We start from the raw sequence: 14027 nt of genomic DNA on the forward strand, positions 1-14027 counted from the left end.
GAAGAAGAAGAAGAAGAAGAAGAAGAAGAAGAAGAAGAAGAAGAAGAAGAAGAAGAAGAAGAAGAAGAAGAAGAAGAAGAAGAAGAAGAAGGCAAATATTCCTTGATAGCATCTCCACATATGCTAAAAGCGAGATAAAAATAACAAAGGGAGAATCAAAACTGTGAAAATGTAAGTGATGACCAGAACATTCTTCTGGAGATTGTAGTATTCTGTTAGACATTGAAGCAAAACATAAAAGCTGGACTGTTGCTTTGTAAGGAAAAAGGAGGGATGTATACTAGAAATCAAAGCGTTTATTTCAAAATATGAAATTTTATAGGCTTTATGGCAGCACACTGATAGAAAAAAATGAACTCACTACAGTTTTGGAAGACAGTACAAAAGAAAATTCAAAATCACATATGATCCAGGTCAAATTGCTTAATAACTTGGAAGCCTAGCACAATGATCTGGAATTTAAAATTAGCAGAGGCAGAGCATTTGTTTGTTCTTGTTCTGTTTTCCTAACATGAGAATTCACCACTATAAATTTCTGTCTGATAACTACTTTTATTACATTCCACAAATTCCAGTAAATTTTGTTTGAATTTTCATTGGATTGCAGATATTTCGTTTTTTAAAATTTCACCTGTGACCCATAGGTAGTCCAGTACATTGCTATTTAATTTCCATGTGTTTATAGCATTTTTGCAGATTCCTTTTTCTTTAATTTTCAATTTCAATGCACTATAGCCTGATAATGTTCATGGGACAACTTCAATTCACTCGCACTTAATTATGCTCTGTGGACTAGTACGTGGTCTATTACAGATAATATCATGTGTGTCTTAAAAATGTGTATCGATATATTTTTTTTGTTGAAACACTCTGTATATGTCTGCTAAGTCTATTTGTTCAAAGGTTTGGTTCACTTCTGGTACCTCTTTACTAATTTTTATCTAGTTAGTCTATCTCCTTCAGACAATTGAGTGTTAAAATCCCCTGTCTAAATTGTGCTATTGTTTACTTGATTTATCATGTCCATCACAATTTGTTTTATATAAATGGGTGCTCCCATAGTTGGTACATACATATTTCTGATTGTTGTCGCTTCCTCTTAAAGGTTTCCTCTAAAATGTATGTAGTGACCTTCTTTATCTCTTTTGATTATTTTTGGTTTTAAGTTCACATTTTCAGTGAAAAAAATAGCCATCCCTGTTTTTATGCGGTGTGTGTGGGGTTTCCCTGCTACCTGTACTATTACTTTCCATCCTTTGGCATTTAGTTCATGAATTTCATTTTGAGTTAAATTTGTTTTCATTATACAGCATATTGTTGGATTTTGTTTCTTTATCAACTATGCCAGACAGTTCTTTTGATTGATGAATTGATGAATTTACATTAATGGTAATAACTGATATGTATTGGTTTCTCTTTACCATGTTACTTTCCTTACTTTTCCTCTGTTTTTAATTGCTTGTGCTGTTTGGTGACTTGTTTCTTTTGTTGCTCTCATAATTCTGTTCATTTTTCTTTCTTTCTATAATATCTTTTAATATTGTTTGTATGGTTGCTCTGTTAATCATGAAATTTATTTATTTGACTTAGGTCATAGAAGTATCTTGCTTCCCTATTAATTATTTTTTATGTATTTAGTACAGGGTCTACAGAGTCTCATTGTATAGACAGGACTTATATTGATCCTCCTGTTTTCAGCCTCTTAATTGCTGGGATTACAGGGTGCACCTCCATGCCCAGTCTCAATCCCAGGCTTAGAGTGCCCCAGGGGTAGTGCCAACACAGCTTGTGGTGCTCAGGATTGATACCCTGTACCAGTGCTTTGCTAAGCAGAGCCATCTGGCCAGCCCTTCTCCATTATTTTTGAGGGATAGATTTGCAGGATCTAGGGTCGAACTTGTCTTACACAACTTGAAATATTTCACTCCAAACTCTTCTTGACTTGGTGATTTGTGTTGAAAAACCTGATGTGATTCTGATGAGCAGCCTTTATAAGTGATCTGTGTCTTTTCTCTAACAGCTTCTAATTTGATGTTCTATGCTGAATTTAGGTATCTTGATCATTATATGTCTAGTGCAGATATTTTGGGTAATGCTAATTAGTGATTTACATGCTTCACTAAACTGCATATCAGATTCTTTTCCCATGTGTGGAACATTTTCTTCTATTATTTCTAAAAATAGTCTTTTTCTGTTATTTTCTTTGTCTCCTTTTTCACTGACACCTATCAATTTATGTTCTTCATTTTTGCCTCTTGTACCTGTTGAATTATTATTTATTGCTTCCTTGATAGTTCTTAGAAATATTTTCTTAAATGGTTGCTACCTGTAGTGACTGTCTTTGAGGTCTGAAGTCTACTTTCAGCTTCAGTGAAATGGTTTTACAAGCCTTTCCATGTTCTTTTCTCTTTTCCCACACTATATTGTCTCCCTAGTGTAAGAACTGGAAGGAGTAAATAAAATACAAAAAACACACAGACTTTGTGAAAGATAGACTGCTCAAAAAGAAGAAATTTGCTTTCATTAGTACTTAGCTTAGTCTTTTTGAAGAAGAGCAGATTCTGTTGGACCTGGCTTAATCTTAACTCATCATCATTCCATATACACGACTGACTAAACAAGCACTAGCATTTCAATTATTTGGCACCTTCATTCTAGTGAGTATGTATCCTTCCTAACACAAATATGTGGATTATAAATGTCAAATTACTGCTTATGAATTTAATGGATCATTAATGAGGTTCATAATCCTTCCAAACTTTTGCAAGCTAATCTAGTACTCTCTTGTGTAGTTTTTATACTCTAATGACTGTGGCTGAAAAAGAGTGGTAAGAATAACAAAAGTTAGATAGTGTTAAAATTTAACCATATATTCCATATCAGGCAAGGTGAGATTAATTGATTGGTTGATTGATTGATTTTCCATATTCTAGTAAGTATCTACAAGGTCTAGAGGGTCCCATTATGAAGATTGGACTCTTAGTGAAACGCTTGTGTTCAGCCTCCCAAGAGCTGAGATTACAGGCACATGGCACCAAGCCAAGTCTCAATCACCACCTTCTCAGTGCACCCAGGATGCAGAGTCAGCACAGCAGGTGGGAGAAGCAACCTCAGACCCCTTAGTCTGTCTAAGCAGGCTCTTTAATCTGCTGATCTATTTGGCTGGCCCTAATGTGAGATTTAGAAATTATTGATTAAGAGACTGAATAATCAACTCTTCTTGTTCATAATTTACAAGATCCAAAGTAGTTTCTTGATTTAAAGAAAAAGGCATATTCATAGCAAATTTTATATACATAACTGAAGAAAATAAAAAGGGTTGGTTTCATCCTAGAATTTAAGTTGGCTTTTTGTCAATGAATTAGTGATAATTATACTTTATTATACCTTTTTAATTTTTTCCCCTAGTGGAAATACTATGCAGCATTTATTTGATATTTTGGACAAGAATAGAGCTAAGTAACCCAACTCTACTGTGGCTTAGAAAAAAATATCACTCCTTCAGCACAGTGTAAGATTTAAATGCAAACTATAGAAGGGTACACAGTAAAGAAAACATGGTATAAGACTGCCACAGTCCTCCCAGTACTTCCAGTCTCTAACCAGATCGTATTCAAATACTGGTGGCTCCAATAGTTATACTGAAATAAATCATCTTTAAAAATCCAAATCAAAATGCCTTAGTAACCATCCATCTAACTCAAGCTTTATCTTCTTAAATGAGATTTGCTCCCCACCCAAAAAGACTTCATTTTATTCCTACTAAATTCATAAATGTTCATACATAAGTATCTTCCTTGCTCAGTAATTCAAAGGGAAAAAAATCTAAAAATGATTTTTAAAAAATGTAGGGATTAATAGACCTTCTGAATGTTTTAAATATGTTTTAAGGTTTGAAAAGTGTTTAAGGACTGGGGTTATAACTCAGTGGCACAGTACCTGCCTGACAAATGTGACATACTGAGTATGATTCCCGGTACCAAAAAAAAAAAAAAAAAGTTTAAAGTTTGTAATTCCTAGTAGGAAAACATTATTTGAATGAATACCCTAACAGAAAACCATTGTGAAACATTTCAGCTCCATTTGGTAAGGAGGGGAAGGGATCATCTTCACAGCACCCCAGCTCTCCTGATGTGGTCAGAGGTACACTGGTTTGTATTATTGCAACGTCCATTAAGTGATCTAGGTTGCTTTTCTTTTAGGAAAGCTTTGTCAGATAAGCATTATGCTTGACCTCCAAATTTGGCTGACAATTTACTGATGAAATTCATAACCTTTGGATTACTCTCATATTTTGACATATTTGCAGGATTCTGAGCCACATCCTGGAAAGCCACCATAACTTCTGGGTCCTGCATGGCTGCAAGGACCTCCGGATCACTGAGAATCTCACTGAGTCCAGGCATTCCTGCCATGCCCGCTCCCATTCCAGGCATTCCTCTTGGGAAATTACCAGGCATCGCTCCAGGAAAGCCACCTGGAAAAGAGCCATACTGAGCTCCTAATTGTCTTCTGGCTTCTTCCTCCCTCTGGGCTTTTTCATGCTCTTCTCTAACCTTCTTAACCCTTTCTATTCTTTCTTTGATCTCTCGTTCTTCACATTTTCGCTCATACTTTCTGCGATGTTCAGCAATTTTCTGCACCCTTGGTTGAACTTCTTTAAACATTGCACTTGCATCCTCATCATAATCCAGTTTACAAGCAAGGGCAAGATCATGGGCTGCTTCTTCCCAATGGCCCAGAAGTCTGTGTGCTTTCCCTCGCCTTTTGTATGGTTGGGCTGAATCAGGATTTATTTCAATGTCTCTGTCACAATCTCGAATGGTAGCATTTGGCTTCTGCAATTTAAAGAAAACACTGACTCTCTTTGCATACAGAATGGCCAAGCGAAGATTCAGCTTGATGGCATCCGTGAACAAGTCAATGGCTTTCTGCAGTTCACCATCATTTAGAGCATCAGTGGCAGCTCCTTCCCTTTCATTTGCTTGATCCATTATCTCCCCAGTTATCTCTACATTTTCATCTCCCATTTCTTGAGGGGTATCAGTATCTGACTCAATGACACCTTCATTGTCAACTGTAAATCTCTTTATTCGCTTAATGGCTCATCTGTCTTTATGTTTTCCCCCATCTTACTATCTGCATTTTCTTCCTGGATACTTTCTTCTGGTTTAGCTTTCTGAGTAGCAGGTAGTACTTTATCCCCCCATTCTCTCTGCCCACTCCCTCAGGAAGCGCATTTCTTTGGTGTGCAAGACGCTCGGATCTTGCTTACAAAATTTCATGAAAGACCGAAGCTCGTTTACTTTGCGGGGATCCATGGTTGGCAGACCACCGGAGGTTGCTGACTAGGCTGCGGGCCAATCCCAGGCGCGGGCGATGACTCCACAAGACGTGCACAAGGGGCAACTTTTTAATTTTCTGACTGTCATATTTATTTGTTCATTCTGTATGTTTCATCATTGCTGTTTATTCACTGTTATTCACTATTATTTGGAAAACTTAGAAATAGTAGCTTCTTGTGTATTTATTGTGTTGTTAATATATTGATTCCTAAAACACGTTGAATAATTTAATTAATTAGTGACTTTCTGGTTTTGTATTACTCTTGTTGATTCCTTGGAGTGGTGAGTTAAGTCATGAGGAAAGAATAGCAATTTACATTAATGTCTTGCAGGTGCCTTTGATTCTGGTGGGGAAGTTAGTAACGATAAGTACATATGAATGAATTGTGTATACAGAGTAATTTCTTACAAAGTGTAAACTCAACTGTGTGGTTGTATGACAACATAAGAAAGATAAGGAAATAATTTCTTTCCATCATATGAACAGCACAGTAAGAAGATTTTATATAGAGGAGGCCAAAATCTTTATATATTGCTATTGGACAACAGACAAAATGAGTGATGGAAAAATTAGTTGTAACACACAAAATATATTACCAGGTATGGCATATCTTATATCATATATCATATATCTGTCAATATATACCCTCAAATTAAGAAATTATCTTTAATTCTCAGTACCAGCAATAAATTTATCAATAATTTACTATGTAAAATTAATATGTGATAAAAGGCTCAACATCATTGGTCATCCAAAACATGAGAATTAAGACAGTACTGAGATTACATCTTGTGTGAAAAAGAATGACTGTCATCAAGAAGTGACTCAATAACAAGTTCAGGAGAGGCTGTTTAGGAAAAGGAGCAATTGTTCACTGTTGGTAGGAGTGCATGCTGGTACAACTATTATGAAAATCAGCATGGATATACCTCAGAAAGGCAAGACTGGAGGTTCCATTCAAGCCAGCTAGTCTAGTCATAGGTATTTTCCTAAAATAACTGAAATCATCATATCACAGTGACATATATGTACCCATGTTTGTAAAAGTGCAATTAGTCATAGCTAAATCTTCAGGGGGGAGGGAAGATGCCCTTCAACTGAGGAATAGATAAAAAGATGTAGACTATTTGCACAATGGAATATGACCCAGTTATAGAACAGACAAATTAGGGCACAGGGAATTATCTCAGTGGTACAAGTTCCTGCCTAGCATGCATAGGATCCAGGTTCAATCTTCCTTGGTAATTCATATCTTGCTGACCCCGCACTAAGCCAGCCACCAAACAAGGCATGGTGGCACACGCCTGTAATCCTAGTTTTGGGAAGGCTGTGATAGGAGGCTCACTCTAAGTTTCAGCTGCATAGGAAGACCCTATATCAAATAAATAAATAAATAAATAAATAAATAAATAAATAAATAAATGATTTTAAAGAATAAAAAGTAGGCCAATGAGATAGCTCAGTGGACTAAGCATGTGCTTTGGCAAGTGCAGGGACCAGGGATCCCTGCTCCCACATGCTGTGCTGGCCCTACCCCCATGGTGTGCTTAGCCGGTTACCTACCAGGGTGTCGTGGAGCACCCCTGTATTCCCAGCATTTGGGAGACTGAAAACTGGAGGATCATTGCTAGTTTGAGTTGTGTAGTGAGACCCTGTACCAAATGCATAAATGAAAAAAAGAAATAAATTCAAGGTTTTTTTTTAGATAGATGAATACAACTAGAGACTGTATTGGTAAGTGAAATAAATCAGACCCACATTTGTAAACGTTGTATTTCTTGCTAATGTGAGAATCTGAAAGAGTAAATAAAATCTGAAGGATACAGTAGATACAGTGAAAAGGAAAGTGTTCCAATGGAAAGGAAAAACAGCCATGAAGAAAAGTACAAACAAAGAAGGAGAAAAGGTATATTTATGTGTATATTCAGGATAATTTAGAAAATTGTACTGCTTATTTCTGCTGGCCTTTTGAAAGGAGCAGTTAATGCTTAATTTATTTTTTGCTTTTTTTTCTTTTTAGTTTCCTATAACTTTTCTTGTTGTTTTGTTGCTTTTTTCCCACTAATTTTGTAGATTTTTGTCTGGTAGCCTAAACAACTAATTTGAAGATAATGTCATGCAACACAGTAACCATTGTTGAATTCCTATGAATTTTTTAAATGAAATTTTGCATCATTTCTAGTATTTTACAAAGTATTACATAGTTTTTAAAAGTAAAAATAATAATTTACTATGTATTCAGTGTTTTATAACAAGCCAATGCTTTTGAATGTAAACTAGTATATTGAAATATTTTTCAACACAAGTAAAGGAGTATTTTGACTATTAAAATTAAAAATGACTTCTTTTAGTATGTACATATCTCTTGTACTATTATAAAATTCTGATCCCAAATTTTTTTTTTGCTTAACTGTATCATGAAAAGGAAAACAATCAGAATTTCACTGGTTTTAAAATTATATTGACAGGGGATAGAGATATAGCTCAGCAGAAAAAGCACCTGCTTGGCAAGTGGAAGGTCCTGACTTCAATATCTGGTTAAAAAAAGATTATTTTGACAATATATCTGAAATTACTTAATTATTAAATTAATTTCATGAACAAATCGTGTTCCACAGATTTTCTCTATTTCACATAAACTTTTACATTTAATGGAATGATTTTAGTTAAAAAAATCTAACTTGTATGCCATAGTCTGTACTCACTCTAGTTTCAGTTAGATAAATCTAGAAGCCTGATTACTTAACATTGTAAGAGATCTGTACTAAACCACATAGCATGGCATTTAAAAATAAATAATATAAATAATTACTTGAGTGCATGAACATGTTATTTAGATTTATTTATTGATTGATTGATTGATTGATTGATTGATTTTTGTACAGGTTTTAGAGGGTCTCACTACACAGATCCAACTTGTAGCGATTCTCCTGTTTTTAGCCTCTCAAGTGCTGGGATTAAAGGTGCTCACAACCATGCCTGGTCTCAATCACAGTTTCAATGTACCCCGGGGGCGGGGCCAGTGCAGCAAGCTGGGGATCAAACCCTGGCCCCTGCATCTGCACAGGCACTTTACTCCACTGGGCAATCTGGCTGGCCTATTATGCTGTTTTTATTGTTTGTGGGTTCTATAACATTTTGATGTATATCTGAAAAAAATATAGTTACACTTATTTAAACATAGCATCTCATGAGCTCTCCTTGTGAAATTCATAATTGTGACATAAGTCAATTTTTACTATTACTGCAATTATATATTTCTATTTCAGTGTTTCCTAAGTTTCTTTATGCATTGTTCAATAGTTTCCTCATTGATTTAAACATCTCCAAATATTGGTTATTTTGACATTTTGCACTATGCTTGAGCATCAGATAAGTCACTGTGAAAGAAAACACAATGTAATATCCAGATATTTATCATTGATTATATCCATTGGAAGTGGCAATAGTAATCAAGAGTTAATGGTCAATGCTACTGCACAATAATTAATACAAAATGAAAATAAATTAGAGATGAACACATGCAGTCATTTCACGAAAATTTCAGTGAACAATAACTTATGTAGTCAAGGCCAAGAAAACAGTTAAAAAGTAGGAGAGTTTTACACAAAAATCAGAATATGAGGAGAGGTGCAAAGTTTTGAAACTATAACATTTAATCAGATATTTGACAGGCAGAATACAGGACAGCTGTGATATGCAGGCCCAATGCACATAGGAATCAAGCTTTTCTGGTCTCATTTAAGATCTTTGGTGGAGTCTGGGAAGCCTGTGGGACTCTGGTAAACTCTGACATTCCTTAATCCCCAGTGTGTATGTGTGGAGCTTCTGTTTATACTAGTCCAAAATTTTTAATAACATAGGAGGCTGAGTAGCCTGCTGCATGCAGGAGAGCTGCGATTTGTGGGTTCAGCATGAACAGGTACTAAACTTTCCTAGAGACTTTTAAGAACCTTGACAGACTCTAGGTGGCCTGCAGGATTGTCTGTCTGAGTGATTACTGGGAGCTTCAAAAATACCAAAAGGCAAGAGCAAAAGGAAATCTCAGTCCTCTAGACAACCCAGAACAACTGCAAGAGAAGAAGACATACAAGAACTAGGAAATTCACACACCTGAAGTCTCTGAAGTGATCATTACTGAAGTAAAGAAACAAGTCTGTCAGGCTATAAAAGAAATAATCTCTCAGGTCTAAAAATAATTGACAATAATCACGAGAGAATTACTCAGCCCAGCTAAAGAAGCCACAGATTAAAAAAAAAGATGAGAATAGAAAAATGATGGAAACATGAAATGAACAATACAAGAAAGAAATGCAATGCATGAAACAGATTGAAACAGATATCCTGGGAATTCAGAACACCACTGAAATCTGAAAAAAACACCTAAAAGAAGGTGAAGATAGATTTTTAGAACTCAAACGCAAAGGTGCAGCAAATGAACCTAAAAGAGAAAATATCTTAAAACTAATGAGGAACAATGAAATAACAATTCAGCAGCTACAGGATAATAAAAGAAAAATAATGTAAGAATAATAGGTGTCAATGAGTCAGTGAGACACAGCACAAATAATACAGAAGAGAATATATGCAGTAAATTTCCAAACATGAGAAAAGAACAAGACATACAGACAAACGAGGCATAAAGAAATTCACAAAGTCATAATCACAATAAATCTACACCTAAACACATAATAATCATGATCTCATAAATTCAGCCAAAGAATAGATTATTAAAAGCTTTTAGAGAAGAAATGAATCACCTACAATGCAAAGTTCATGAGAATCATGACAAATTTCTCAACACAAACCATTAAATCAAGAAGAGCTTGGACACTGGGGATGCATTCTGTGCTGGCTCCAGTCCCAGGTGTGCTGAGCCAGCAATGCAGTCAGAGTGTGGTGGTACATGCCTGTAATCCCACAACTAGGGAAGATCAAAACAGGAGGATCATTACAAGTCTGAGCTACAGAGTGAGGCCATGCATTAAAAAAAAAAAAAAAAAAAAAGACCTTCGAGTCAACTCATATTGATGTACCCTGCAAAAAGCTATATCAAATTCAATAGTAAAATAAGATATTTCTATGACAAAGAACAATTGAAGGGCTGGAGAGATGGCTCAGTGGTCTAAAGCACCTACTTGGAACAAGCTTGGCAAGGCACAGGGACCACGGTTCAATCCCCCAGCACCACATGCCAGCCAGCCCCGCCCCCTGGTGGGCTGAGCTGGCCACACACACACACACACACACCTCTCTCTCTCTCTCTCTCTCTCTCTCTCTCTCTCTCTCTCTCTCTCTCAAATAAATAAAAATAAAAAAAATAAAAAAAGAACAATTGAAGAAATTCATGAGCATTTAACCAACCCTACAAAGAGTACTGACAGATAGTTTAGAAAGAGACAGAAGTGACCACAGCTTCAAGAACAACAGAAAGGAAACAACAAACAGAGTGAGAAATTAAAAAGAGAGAAAAAACATGGAACCTATAGCAGGAAAATAAAATGACAAATACTAGCCAATACACATCAGTCGTAATGATCAATCCAAATGGCATAAATCCACCAATCGAAAGAAACAGACTAGTAGATTGGATTGAGAAACAAAATCCAAAAATATGTTTCATACAAGAAACACATTTAACTCAAATGGAAATTCACACACTAAAATTCAAAGGATTGAAAACCGTTCTCCATGCCACAGAAAATCAGAAAAAATTAGGGGTAGCTATCCTGGATGCTGACAATATCAACTTCATAACAAAAATCACTCAAAGAGATAAAGAATGTCACTACATACTTGTTAAGCAAAAACTGCAAGAGGAAGAGGTAACAATTATAAGTATATATCCATCCATGTAGGAGCAGCCACCTTCATAAGACAAAATTTATGAGACATGAAAATTCAAACAAGCATTAATGCAATAGTAATAGTGAAATTAAATATGTCACTGTCACAAAGACATAGATAACCTGGGCAAAAAACTGATCAAATAAATAAGAGGATTAAAGCAAATTTGTGAAACAATTGACTTGGTAGACCTCTATAGAGTGTTTCATCCAGTTTCAGCAGAAAACATATTGTTCTCCAAAATAGACTATATACTAGCACACAGAGAGCATTCTTAAGTAAATGCAAAGGAATTGGAAATCATCCCATACTTGTTAACTGACCACAGTGCAATACAATTTGAAAATTAGTTATAAAAGAAACTACAAAAACATCATAAACATGAGACATTTTTCTTTTTATTAAAATTTATGTATTTGATACATGGTCTCTTTATGCAGATCAGACTAATAGTGGTCATCCTATTTTCAGCATCCCCAATGCTGAGACTACAGGTGTGCATGACCATGCCTATTCTCCATGGCCTGCTCAGTGCACATGGGGACAGGGCTTCAACTCATGTGATGCTTTGCATCTAACCCCCTGCCCTTGCCTAAGCAGGACTTTAGTCCCCTGAGCTATCTCTTAGGCAAAATCCATGGAAAATAATCTCCTAAAACAACCAGTGGGTTGCAAATGAAATTAAAGAATAAATTTTTAAAAATTTGCAATCAAACAAAAATGTAGATACAATCTACCTAAATGTGTGGGATGCAATGAAAGCTGTCTTAAGGGGAAATTTTATAGTGGTAAGTTCGCCCATTAGGAAAATGGAACAAGCCCACATAAACAATCTTATGCTATATCACATTCTCCTAGAAAAAGAGGATGAACCAAGCTCAAATTCCAAAGAAGGCAGGAAATTATAAAGATTAGAGCAGAAATTAATGCATTGGAGAGGAAGAAAATAATACAAAGAGTAGATGATCAAAGAATTGGTTTGTGAAAGAATAATTAAAATTGGGGCTGGTGAGATGGCTCAGTGGTCTAAAGCACCTACTTGGAACAAACTTCACAAAGCACAGGGACCACGGTTCGATCCCCCAGCACCACATGCCAGCCAGCTGGCCACACACACACACACACACACACACACACACACACAAATAAATAAATGTTTTAAAAAAAAAGAATAATTAAAATCAATGAACTAAACCCCTAGCCATACTAATAAAATGAAAGGAAATCAACCACCAAAATTCAAGCAATATAGAATAAAACAGGTAGAGCTGGCCAAAAATCTCATCAGATTAAAATGCCTGCAAGCAATCGCAGGGGCCAGGGATTTAAACCCCAGACCTATTATGCTAGCCCTACCCCCCGGGTGTGCTGAGATGGCAATTGAGACTAGATGTGGTGGCTCATGCCTGTAATCCTAACTCTTGAGAGGTTGTAATCAGTCGGATCATTATGAATCCGATCTAGTAGTGAAAATATGAATACATTGTAGAAACTTCCTTAAAATGTTAAAAAAAAAAAAAAGGAATGAAAAGTGTAAAATCACTACAGGCCATAGAGAAATTCAGAAGTTCATCAATAGCAAATTCCAAAATCTTTACTCTCACAGCATAGACAACACAGAAGAAATGGATGGTTTCATAGACACATATGAAATGCCAAAGTTGAATCAAGAAGATATATAAACATTAAATAACCCAATAATGAGAAAGGAAATTGAAAAATTAATAAAAACATGCCAACAAAGAAAGCACAGGCTTCTATGTATTCACAGTAGAATTCTGTAACCAGTTTAGAGAATATTGCTTGGCAAGCGTAGGGTCCTGAGTTCAATCCCTGGTGCCAAAAAGAAAAAAAAAAATGGCAGCAGTGATTATGTGGATACCTCGAGCGGCACCAACAGTGGCATGGGCAAGCAAAGTTTTGAAGTGAAAAAATGGAATGCAGTAGCGCTGTGGCCATGGGACATTGTGGTTGATAATTGTGCCATGTGCAGAAACCACCAGTGTGGCTCTTTGTATAAAGTGCCAAGTAAACCAGGCATCCGCAAAGTCAGAAAAATGCACTGTACAGTCTGGGGATTCTGTAATCATGCCATTCACTTTCACTGCATCTCTTGGTGGCTGAAAACATGGCAGATGTGTCCATTGGACAACAGAGTGGGAATTTCAAAAGTATAGACACTAAAAGAATTTTGCCAGCATAACTGTCACAAATTAAGTGACCTACCACCTGTTATTGTAGTTTAGATAGGCCTGTGACCTGCCCCCACCTTTCCAGTTTGTTCTCCCCTGGTTATGGATGTATCCATGTCAAATAAAATTCCACTGGGTTCTAAAAGAAAAAAAATAGAATTACTGAGTTGAAGGAGAAGGACTGGTGTGAAGATTTAATTATCTATGAAGGCAAGATGGTTTGGACAACTGTACTGTCCATTTCTGCTGCTCTAGAAAGAAGTAGACAACATTTAATTTGTTTTGTCCCCTTTTTCAATTGTACTTTTTATATTGTTAATTTCTTATACATTTCTTTCTTTTTTCTTTCTTCCAGTTTACATGCATATATCTCTTAGTGTGAATAAATGTTTGGAAGACAATGCTATGTATTACAACAAGTACATATTATTTTGTTAAGTGAAAATTTGTATCACTTGTAGTTTTTTTCTGATTTAATTAATATATCCTGTGTTTAAAATTAAAAAAGTCATATCATTGACAATATCTACAGCACTTAAGTTATTGCTATGTGTGTTGACCGTGTAAATGCTCATTGAGGAAGAAGGAAAATTCACTAATGTTTTACACTTCTGCTTATCTCATTTTGTCAACTTATTTCAT

At 35.8% G+C, this 14027-nt stretch overlaps 2 pseudogenes; one reads left to right on the forward strand and one right to left on the reverse strand.

Annotated features, from left to right (window-relative positions):
* Nucleotides 1-4223: 4223 nt before the first annotated feature.
* LOC101587823 lies at nt 4224-5321 on the reverse strand (annotated as a pseudogene).
* A 3939-nt stretch (nt 5322-9260) lies between these two features.
* Nucleotides 9261-13377, forward strand: LOC111814576 (annotated as a pseudogene).
* The last annotated feature ends 650 nt before the right edge of the window (nt 13378-14027 follow it).

This window comes from Octodon degus, unplaced genomic scaffold, assembly GCF_000260255.1.
Source record: "Octodon degus isolate 3935 unplaced genomic scaffold, OctDeg1.0 scaffold00365, whole genome shotgun sequence".
NCBI classification, from domain to species: Eukaryota; Metazoa; Chordata; class Mammalia; order Rodentia; family Octodontidae; genus Octodon; species Octodon degus.